This window comes from Erinaceus europaeus, chromosome 19 (assembly GCF_950295315.1).
Source record: "Erinaceus europaeus chromosome 19, mEriEur2.1, whole genome shotgun sequence".
Classification (NCBI taxonomy): domain Eukaryota; kingdom Metazoa; phylum Chordata; class Mammalia; order Eulipotyphla; family Erinaceidae; genus Erinaceus; species Erinaceus europaeus.
In genome coordinates, this window is record NC_080180.1 from 63,387,947 (window position 1) to 63,398,231 (window position 10,285).

Here is a 10,285-nt window from a genome sequence, read left to right on the forward strand (position 1 = left end):
TATAATAGTAAATAACAACAATCATGGCCATACAATGTAAGACTTCAGCAAGGTTGATTGAAAATTATGGTTGTGTCTGGGAATTGTAGGAAATTGGATGGAAATCTCCCAATTGGAATTTCCAAACAGGAAATAAGGAACAGAAAAAAAAAAAAAAAAACCACTCCCCATACAGAGGCAGCCCATGTGCTGTGTGGTCCAGATATCAGTCTTGTGGCTCTCCCTGATATCAGTCAGAGCACCATTAGGTGGGGGCCGGCCTCCCCAGCATCCTTCCACCCCTTGGCTGGTAGAGTCTTATGCCTAAGTGGTTGATTTAATTACACATATTCTCCTTTTGACTCTTCAAAGGGCTCAGTGTCAGCCTACGAATCTACCACACCCTGGCACCTTGTCTTCCCCCCCCCCCACCATTTTATTGGATAGGACAGGAAATGGAGAGGGGAGCAGGAGATAGAGAGGGGGAGAGAAAGATAGACACCTGCAAACTTGCTTCGCCACTCCTGCAGTCTCCCAGATGCTTGAACCTGGGTCCTTATGGGGGATCCTTGCATACACTGCTATTGCACTTAACCAGATGTGCCACTGCTTGGCCCGAAAGCGTTTTTTATTGTATATAAATCTCTATATTGAAGCAACTCATGCAAAAGCATTAGTAAGTACACTTTGGTTTCCTGTATAATCTAACACATCAACGATGTGATTCTCTCCTTTTCACTAGGAATCGTGTTGAGTGACAAGAGAAAGACCAACACCAAGGCTTTGCTGGTCCATTGTCATATGCCATAATTTAAAAAGAACATAGCCCCTGCATTTTCCACACTTTTTGCTTAGCCCCTGCCCTCATGCTTGAGAACCTCTGGTTTTCACTGTACTAGCAGAAAATCTAATAACCAGGAGACAGGAGCTTTCAGATGAACTGAGTAGCACCACCAGATAATTTATTTCTGAAAATAGTGGGCAATGTCTCTTTCTCCTTTCTTTCTTTCTTTCTTTCTTTCTTTCTTTCTTTTTTTTTTTTCCCTAAGTTTTTTGTAATCAAAGATGTTAAAGGTGTTCCTACTGTGTAATCAGGGCATTGAGGATTTTGTTGATGGAGCTCTTTGTTAGGATTTCCAGTTTTGTAGGAGCTTATGAGTGACTGGCACTGCATCTTGTGGAGCCCGTGACTCTGAGACCATAATGCCTCGCACCGGGCAGGGATGGGTGCCAGACTTCAAGAAATGTCCCAACATAAAAATGGAAACTAACATGATAGATCTTTGTACTTAAAACTCAAACATTAATTTAACAAGCTGTTGACGAGTGATGGAACAAAGAAATGGGAAGCAGAGTTTGACTCCTAGAAAGAAAGCACAGAATTCAATTCTGTCTAGGTTTTCCTAAGGCCAACTCACTTGCTTTCTCTCTGTGGAGCAGATGACGGTCGGTGACGTTGGTGTTTGAGGTGCCACAGTTCCTATGACCTATGGGAGTGAAAATCTGAGCCATCCTTGAACACCATGGAAAAAAAAAAGAGAGATGTAGTTCTTCATGAAAGAACAGTTGTTCCATTTTACTTGGAAATAGATTTGAGAGGATAACGGTTCTCGGAAAGTGTCCATTCAAGGGACATCACACACCAAGATCCTAGTCTGTCCGCAGAGTATAGAACTGTTCCACTGATTCTCTTCATTTTAATTTTTTATTATCTTTATTTATTAATTGGATAGAAACAGTCAGAAATCGAGAGGAAAGGAAGGACTAGAGAGGGTGAGAGACAGAGAGACACCTGCAGCACTGCTTCACCCCTTGTGAAGCTTTCCCCCTGCAGGTAGGGACTAGGGGCTCGAACCCAGGTCCTTGCACATTGTAACATGTGTGCTCAACCAGGTGCACCACCACCCGGCCCCCGATTCTTTTAAAAAATATTTATTTATTCCCATTCATTGCCCTTGTTTTATTGTTGTGGTTGTTGTTGTTGTTATTGATATCGTCCTTGTTGGATAGGACAGAGAGAAATGGAAAGAGGAGGGGAAGACAGAGGGGGAGAGAAAGACACCTGCAGACCTGCTTCACCGGGATCCTCACGCCGGTCCTTGCACTTTGTGCCACATGCACCTAGCCTGCTGCGCTAAGGCCCAACTCCCACTAAATACACTTACATGAAAGGATATTTATGGGAGTCAGCTATAGCACAGGGGATTAAGCACACGTGGTTCAAAGCTTAAGGACCGACAGCAGGATCCAGGTTTGAGCTCTTAGCTCCCCACCTGCAGGGGAGTCGCTTCACAGGTGGTGAAGCAGGTCTGCAGGTGTCTGTCTTTCTCTCCCCCTCTCTGTCTTCCCCTCCTCTCTCCATTTCTCTCTATCCTATCCAACAACAATGACATAAATAAAAACAACAATAATTACAACAATAAAACAACAAGGGCAACAAAAAGGGAATAAACAAATAAATATAAAAAATAAAATAATGTATATAAAAAGAGTATTTAGTAAGTATTTCATTATCTCAAGATCTGACAGATTTTTTTTTAATTTTTTTTTTATTAATTTGCTAGGATTGTCTGAACAAAACACCATAGACTGAGTACTTTAAATAGCAGACATTTATTTCCTCATACATTTGGAGACTCGAAAGCCCAGGTCAAGGTGTTGTCAGATGTGGTTCCTCCCAAGATCCCTCTCCTGGTCATTTTCTTGCAGAGGTCCCACAAGTCCCTTTCTGGACGTGAGAGGGAATCTGTTTCTTTCTGTCACCAATCAAAAGACATCTGAGCTGACTCTAATAACTCAGAACTTAGTACATCTTTAAAGTTTCTATTTTCAGGTTCACGCATGTGATGAAGGCCCTGGAATTCAACATATGGCTTGGAGAAGGCTACATAATTAGACTTGTAACCACTTCCACATGGCAAAAATGTCATTCCCTAGAGACACAAAGAACAGGAATCACTCTATAACATAATGATGATGAAACAGTGTTAAATGCACTGGAAGGGTCGGTCACATAGAAGAAATAATTATTTTCCTTGGTTGAATTTAAGCAAGACATTCCCTGGGATGACTGAGCACAGGTACACTGAACTGGAAATGTATCCTGTATGTGGAATTCACAGAAGAACAAACATTGGTCTGCTCCTAAGACCCCTTCTGTTGCATTGCTTGATGATGTGGTCTATTTACATAAGCATTGTTTTGTTCACACTGCTTTAATCCCCACTGGTTCCCCCTCTTTTTCCACTCCGCCCCCTCTCCTAGTCACATCCTGTTTCCCACTGTTTAATCCCCACTGGTTTGAGGGCTTTTTCCTTCTCCCCACCCCCTATCCTACGTACTTCCTCTTCCTGACACTTCCACCTCAGGAGACATAAAGGACAGGATTTTCTAATGAAGAGAGATTAGATTGTTGAACTGCATCCCCGCTCATCAGTAAAGATTGAACTGCATTCCCAGCTCAGCCACGAGTCCCTGGTCATCTCTCTCCCGCCCATGAAGCTAGCTTCACCCTGAACAGGGACCAGCAAACAAGCTGAGGGCTAAAACGATTTGAATGTTGGCATGAGTCCATACAGTCTCTTTGATTTAAAAAGTACTGTAAGAATCCCACCTGCAGGGGGAAAGCTTCATGAGTGGTGAAGTAGAGCTGCAGGTGTCTCTCTGTATCTTCCTATCTCTCCCTCCCCTCTCAATTTCTCTCTATTCAATAATGAAGAAAATCAAATAAACATGACCATTTAAAAATATATTACTTCTTTCAAAATGTGCTATACTACTATAAACATAAATACAAATATAATTAAAAAATAGGAAAAGAGGGGGGTCAGGCGGTAGCGCAGCAGGTTAAGCGCACGTGGCACAAAGCGCAAGGACCTGCCTTAAGGATCCTAGTTTGAGCCCCCGGCTCTCCACCTGCAAGGGAGTAGCTTCACAGGCGGTGAAGCAGGTCTGCAGGTGTCTGTCTTTCTCTCCCCCTCTCTGTCTTCCCCTCCTCTCTCCATTTCTCTCTGTCCTATCAACAACAACGACATAAATAGCAACAATAATAATAACCACAACAAGGATTAAAAAAAAAAAACAGGGTAACAAAAGAGGAAAAATGGCCTCCAGGAGCAGTGGATTCCTGGTACAGGCACTGAGCCTCAGCAATAACCCTGGAGGTCAAAAAAAAAAAAAAGGAAAAGAATAAGATGTGGGTAAAAGTCAGAATTTACCCACCAAAAAATTATGCTGAAATAAATGAGTTCATACTACAGAAATAGTAAGGCCATGTTGTCAGATAGTTCCAAAGTTGATTTTATACCAGCTAATGCATAAAAACCACAACCAATTTCACATCTTTAAGCCTTGGTTTCCCTTCCTGAATAAATACTACTGAACTACAGACAGAACTGAAGCAGGGGTGCCAACTTTTCAAATGGCCATTCTTCTTTTTTTATTTTTATTTATAAAAAGGTAACACTAACAAAAACCATAGAATAAGAGGGGTACAACTCCACACAATTCCTACCACCAAAATCCCATATCTCATCCCCTCCCCTGATAGTTTTCCTATTCTTTATTCCTATGGGATTATGGACCCAAGGTCATTATGGGATGCAGAAGGTGGAGGCTCCGACTTCTGTAATTGCTTCCCCGCTGAACACGGGTGTTGGTTGAACATACCCAATCTCGCACATTCCTTCTTCAGATCCTTTACATAAGTAGACCATTACCTTTTTAGGTTTAAAAAAATGTCACTCAAGTGGAATTGTACACTCCCAGGTTCTCTTGTAGTGATCTGTAGTACATGGTTAACGCCAACCTGCTCCATGTAAATGGAAGTGTTTTTGGAAGCCCCAAGAAGGAGAAGAGGTAATGCTCTTTCATGCTCATTCCCAACCTCAGATTATAAGGCAGATGCAATGACTGCAACTCTAGCCATCATCATGGACTTTGAGAATGCAAGCAAGCTCTACCTAAGGACTTGCGGACTAGAGCATTAGCGGTAGCCTGCATTCACTTGCTGTGTACAATTCTGATATTGCTTTAGGTGAATATGTATGATCTTTTATCTTTACTAAGCCTATGCTACTCTGCTCTCTCATTACCACCCCAATCTCACATCTTTTTTTTTCTCTTTTTTAAAAAAATTTATTTATTTAAGAAAGGAGACATTAACAAAACTGTAGGATAGGAGGGGTACAACTCCACACAATTCCCACCACCTGGTCTCCATATACCATCCTCTCCCCTGATAGCTTTCCCATTCTCTACCCCTCTGGGAGCATGGACCCAGGGTCATTGTGGGTTGCAGAAGGTGGAAGGTCTGGCTTCTGTAATTGCTTCTCCGCTGAATATGGGCATTGACAGTCTTTTGGTGGTGGGAATGGTGTTTATGTACACTCCTATTAAAGTGTTACTTCACATCTTTTTTAAAGCCATACTGTTGTACCCAGAGCACATGACGCAGCGGAAATGACTCCTCGTTCCTTTGCCCCGTGAAACCAGAAACGTCAACATATTCTATTTGTTGAAGGTAGAGTACTAGCAGGGTAGTAGATTAGTTAAAGTGAAGTAGTTTTTGTAATTGTCAAAAATATATTTTAGGGAGTCGGGCTGTAGTGCAGCGTGTTAAGCGCAGGTGGCGCAAAGCACAAGGACCGACATAAGGATCCCGGTTCGAACCCCGGCTCCCCACCTGCAGGGGAGTCGCTTCACAGACAGTAAAGCAGGTCTGCAGGTGTCTATCTTTCTCTCCTCCTCTCTGTCTTCCCCTCCTCTCTCCATTTCTCTCTGTCCTATCCAACAACGACGACAACAACAATAATAACTACAACAATAAAACAACAAGGGCAACAAAAGGGAATAAATAAATAAAATAAAAATTAAAAAAATATATATATATATTTTTTTTTTAGTGGAAAAAAAAGAGTTGTTTAGTGTTGTTAAAATTTGTAGGCTCTTGCCAGCCGGGTTGGCTTCATGGGTGGGTAACAGAGACGTGGAGACAATGGCTGGGCAGGGAAGCTGTATTTCTTTATTCAGGAACAACGATTCATAAACTAAACCAAACTAATCACCAAACAGAACTCTGCTGTCTCTTTGCGGCGGCGCAAGCACTCTCCCTTACTCTGCAACTCTTCAACTCTCCAACTGTGGAACTCTCGAACTTTGGAACCCTCTCTCGGGGTTCCTTGGGGCGGGGCCAAGCGGGCCGCGAAACTAACTGGACTGATCCAATTCTCTTGGCGGGGGAGAACTAGAACAACCCAATGTAAAGCATACAACAGTTTAGACTATGCCTCAACATCTATAAAAAGGAAAATAAAAAGAATAGCACCTTGTAAAATCGTTCAGAAGATGAGCGATTAGATAAAATGATGTGGAGAGTGCATTGTCAAAATAGGAAGTAATGAAATGCAGAGACTGAGCAGATCAAGAGGGAGAAAGAGCCATAAGACATCAAGCAAATCTCTGTCAGGGTCAAGGACTCAGCCAGAAGAGATTTCAGCACTGAGGACAGAGGAAACTTCTTGAAGTTCAAATTCTCTAGCTGAGTTTAGTTAAGTTAGGAGATTTTTTCATGTTTAGGGAATGGAAAATATTTTTCTATTACACACAAAAACAGGCATTTGAATTATTTATAGGCATGATGTTCTTTCCAGATAATAGTTCCTTTTTGGTAATTAGGCAGATAATATTCTTGAAGCTACCTAATTATCATCTTTATGACCATCTGATTTATTTAATATTGGATAAAAATCACACTTCATATTTGATGAGAAACTCAAGATGTAATTCTGTTTTACATATATTTATTTAGATGCCTGTGCAATTTATTATAATAAACAGCTCTTAGGTTGTCCCAGAAATTGAAGTATTTAACAAGCATCTCACAAAATCAGAGACAAGATCCAGAGTGACAGTTGGTGAAATTGCTTTGTAAACTGTAAACATCTAAGGAAAATTAAAAATGGGCTATTACTCTCTCTGATAAACAGGGTCCTCCTAGTAATCAGTTTCTAGTTGATCAGTTAGGTATTTCCTGAATGACTCCATAGCTATTCATGTGACATGGAAGGTTATGGGCAGTGGTAGGGGTACTTGCAGAATGTTGCCTGTGGTTACTGTCAACAAGTATTAATGGTTCTGTTTCACTTTACTGAAATGTATTATAGCCACCTCACACATAGAAGGAAGAATGTCATTCAGTTAATTCTCCATAAGGAAGATGTTTATAAAAATACAGATACAATAAGACTGCCAGACTACTGCTTTATTTTGTTTTTTATCGTATTTGATAGAGATTAAACTGAAAGTGCAGGAGGAGGCAGAGAGGGAAGGGAAGAGGCAGCTAGAGCAATACTTCACTGCTTGAGAAACTTCACCATGCAGGAGAAGACACGGGAACCTGAGCCCTGAAACTTGCACATGGCTACATGCACTGAATCACGTGCACCGCCACCCAGCACTAAAAGGAGCGCATTTTCTCAAATATATATATTCCATCATTCTTCAAACAAACTACTGATTCCTGTATTTACTGAATAAAAAGAAGGAACTAGAGGAATTATTTGTAAAGCAAGCAGGAAAGTTGTCCTTTGCCTGTATGTCAGATGAAAAAAGGGATTTTTCAGCCAAGGGAAGCCATAATCATGGTCAGGAACTTGACATTAAAATGAAATGGACCAAAGTCCAGGTAGACTAACATCAATAGGCTCTATGAAATCTAAGAGCCTACACAGTATATATGGAAATAATTTCTAGAAGGACCAAAGTCAAAACTTACAAAAATTATATAAATCAAACTTTAACTATAATGGAATTGTTTATTTGCTTCAAAAGAAAAATAAATAAATAAACACACATTGAGAAGGTAAAGCCAACCACAGGCTTGGAACAAGGATTTTCAAAAAAAAAAAAAAGTTACCAGATATAGAACTTCTATGTGGATTGTGAAAGAATCACACAGAAGGAATTTATAAAGAAGGAAACTGGTAAACATTTCTTGTTGTATTGGAGTTTACACATTTGGTGAAGTCCTGTTAGGGCATAAACTTCAGGCAGATGGTGAATCATGTCAGTGATTAACTGGGTGTTTATCAGTTGAACTCTCCAGCCCTTGGTTTCCAAAGAATGCTCACTTACAAGGAAGTATTATCTTTCTAAAACTGTCTCTGCACTAGGAAGACTGGCAGTTGATAGATTCATAGCCTTACGAACTACCAAAATCTCAGTCTGCCTCTTGATTATATATCAATGGCTCAAAGGTAAAAATGAAATAATAACTAATGAATCATCTTGACAAGAAGAAATGCTATACAGTGATTTATAATGGTATTTGTTTATGACAAATTCTTTCCAGGTTTGCCCCTTACTCAGTTGTTTTGATCTGAGTGTCAAGATTCATGAATAAAAACAATATTGTTTAGGAATATTAAATTTATTTCTACAGAATGTTGATGTCCTCAAGTAGTTCTTATATGACTGAGAGTATCTGGAACTTATATTATTTGTAGGAAGTACAGATACTATCAAGATACTATCTTCAAAGAACAAATGACTAATAACTTTTAGCTTATTATAATACAGTGTAGTAAATGGAATGGAGTGTCTGATAGCGATGTAATTGTCATATCATATTTATATTTTAAGTCTTTTGGATTTGAGTGTTACATAGCACTAAGTAAAGATGCCTTTCTTCATAATTCCCAGATGTCAATTAAACTAAACAATGAGCTAGAAAAACTTGGAAATAATTAAATACGCATTTGAATTTATTTCTACTTGGGAAGGGGGGGTCAGGAGGTGACACACCAGATTTAGCACACACGTAACCAGGCACAAGGACCCAGGTTTAAGCCCTTCTCCCTAACTTCAGAAGTCATGCTTCATGAGCAGGTCTGCAGTTGTCTTTCTCTCTCATTCTCTTTCCCTCTCTCAATTTCTGTCCTATCAAAACAATAAAAGAATGAAAGAAAGAAAACAGAAACCATTCCATCTGGCAATAATGCATCTTGAAGTCAGTTGAGCAAATTAACGGAGAAGGGAGGAAGTCAGCAAAACTGAACCATGAAGAGTCAGGTAAGAGTCAGCTTCAGTCAACTGAGAGGATTTGAGTAGCTGGAATACTTCTCTACATTTACTAAATGGCTTTGTGCATTTATGGCCTTTTTCTTCCAATCCGGCCTGATGCAACAGTGGTGAATGGTAGCTATGAATTTTTATCTAGCCATCTTGGAGAACCAAAGCCAAGGCTCCTCTTTGGAATCATTAAGATACAACAGTCTAGAGATAAGCCCTAACTTGGTAAGGACCATGCTACTCTGTGTTAGTGACTGAGGGGTAGTGTTGGGCCTATCTAGGTTACATATGCCTTACTCAAAATGTAGCAGTCCCAGAAGAGCTAAGTCAGTTCAGAAAAAGAAAGCATAACTGGAATATTCAATTTCATCACTTACCGCAATGCTGTGTTAAAGAAAACACTATGGCCAGGGTTGCCAGGCAGTAGCACACACGGTTAAGCACATATTGTGCTAAGGAAAGGGCCCCCTCAAGGATCCGAGTTCAGCTTCTGCTCCCCACCTGCAGGGAAGTAGTGAAGTAGATCTACAGGTGTTTCTCTTTCTCTCTCCCTCTCTCTACATGTCCACCCCTCTCAATTTCTCTTTGTCCTACTGAATAAAAAGTGAAAGAAGGAAAAAAAATAAGTATGGTCAAGGCATAAAATTAAAGTCGTACGTCTTTTGTAATTATGTCAGCTGATTGTCAACAGAGATGTCAAGAAAACCCAATGGGAAAGGAAATAAGTTCTCTCTTCTCTCAGTTATTCTGAGATATTTATCCACATAGTAAAAGAAGTCTTGCAAGGTCTCCTAGATTTCTCAGATTCAGACTTAAAATACATCCTCCTTTCTTTCTTTCTTTCTTTCTTTCTTTCTTTCTTTCTTTCTTTCTTTCTTTCATTTATTCATTTATTGCCAGCAGGGTTATTGCTGGGGCTTGGGGCTGGCACCACCGCTTCATGCAAGTCATTTTTCCCTCCCTTTTTTTCTTTCTAGTTTTTATTTGATAGAACAGATAGAAATTGAGAGAGGAGGGGAAAATAGACAGGGAGAGAAAGAGAGACACTTGCATACCTGAATCATTACTAGTAAAGCGGAAGCCCTAGCAGACTGGGAGCAGTGACTCGAACCCAGGCCCTTAAGTTTCGTAATATGTGCACTAAACCAAGTGTGCCACCACCTGGGCCCTCTTTTATTTATTTATTTGTTTGTTTGTTTGTTTGTTTATTTGTATTATTATTTATTTTCCCTTGTTG